A 1323-nucleotide genomic window follows, 5' to 3' on the forward strand; every position below is an offset into this window, starting at 1 on the left:
TATTTTATTCTTTTTGTTGCAATGGTAAATGGGAGTGTTTTCTTAATTTCACTTTCAGAGTTTTCATCATTAGTGTATAGGAATGCAAGAGATTTCTGTGCATTAATTTTGTATCCTGCTACTTTACCAAATTCATTGATTAGCTCTAGTAGTTTTCTGGTATCATCTTGGTTGAAACTTCTTAAACATTAAGAATTTAAATTTCTTAGCCACATCCCTTCCCATGTCAACCCTTCCCAATGAATTTAGGGAAACATTTAGATCTTTACTATGATGGTTTTTTTTTTTAACTTTTATTTGCATTTATTTTTTTACAGCATCTATTCCTGGGCCATCAGTTTTTGCTACTTCAGTTTCTTCTGGGATATCTTTTTCTTCTGTGCAACCTCCTGTTCCGGTTTAGGAACAATCTGTTCTTTTTCAGTAAGGATCATCTCAATGTGGCGGGGAGATCTCATGTATGGGTTGATTTGACCATGAGCTCTGTAAGTCCTCTGCCACATCTCGGGGGCTTTGTTCACCTGTATGTGAACCTGTATGTGCTCAGTGACCAGAGAGTCCTACGTCTAAGCTGTTAACTTCAGCATTACTCTCTGCATTTTTGAGCATGTGCTGTAAAAATTCAGAACTCTTTTTGGGCCACTGACCCTGCATCCAGCCCTACTGTTTGGTCTGGGCACACCTACCAACTCCACCATTGTGACAATGGAATGGCACACATTGCTTCTGTAAAGTGACATCCTTCAGATACTTGGTGCTTTTCGGATGCGGTTTCACAAATATTCTTGAAGTGAACACAAAGATTTGAACCTCTTGACTTGCATGATTTTGTGGGGTTTTCTGGGTCAAGTGAATGGCAAACCATTTTTAGAGGTCACCTCAGGCTGCTTACTTGAAAAGGATACCATGATGCTTCTTGAAGCTCTCACCTACCAATCCTGTTTGCTAAGCTCCAGCTACACCGGTCTCTTCCTTGAATTCCCAAGTAGGGTTTGCCGGTGTGGTTACACTTCCTGGAATGCTCTCCCCCAACTCTTTCCAGAGTTGTTCCTCTTTTTTTTTTAATGGCTGTCTTCAGAATCTTTTTTTAAAAAATTAAGTACAGGGCTTCCTTGGTGGCGCAGTGGTTAAGAATCCGCCTGCCAATGCAGGGGACATGGGTTCGAGCCCTGGTCCGGGAAGATCCCACATGCCGCGGAGCAACTAAGCCCGTGTGGCACAACTACTGAGCCTGTGCTCTAGAGCCTGAGTGCCACAACTACTGAGCCCACGTGCCACAACTATTGAAGCCTGCGTGCCTAGAGCCCATGCTCCACAACAAGA

The 1323-nt window shown here is 42.8% G+C and overlaps 1 pseudogene; it reads right to left on the reverse strand.

The window, feature by feature from the left end:
* Nucleotides 1-320: 320 nt before the first annotated feature.
* On the reverse strand, nt 321-865 carry LOC116755895 (annotated as a pseudogene).
* Between the last annotated feature and the right edge of the window lie 458 nt (nt 866-1323).

Source organism: Phocoena sinus, chromosome 6, assembly GCF_008692025.1.
Source record: "Phocoena sinus isolate mPhoSin1 chromosome 6, mPhoSin1.pri, whole genome shotgun sequence".
Taxonomy (NCBI): Eukaryota; Metazoa; Chordata; class Mammalia; order Artiodactyla; family Phocoenidae; genus Phocoena; species Phocoena sinus.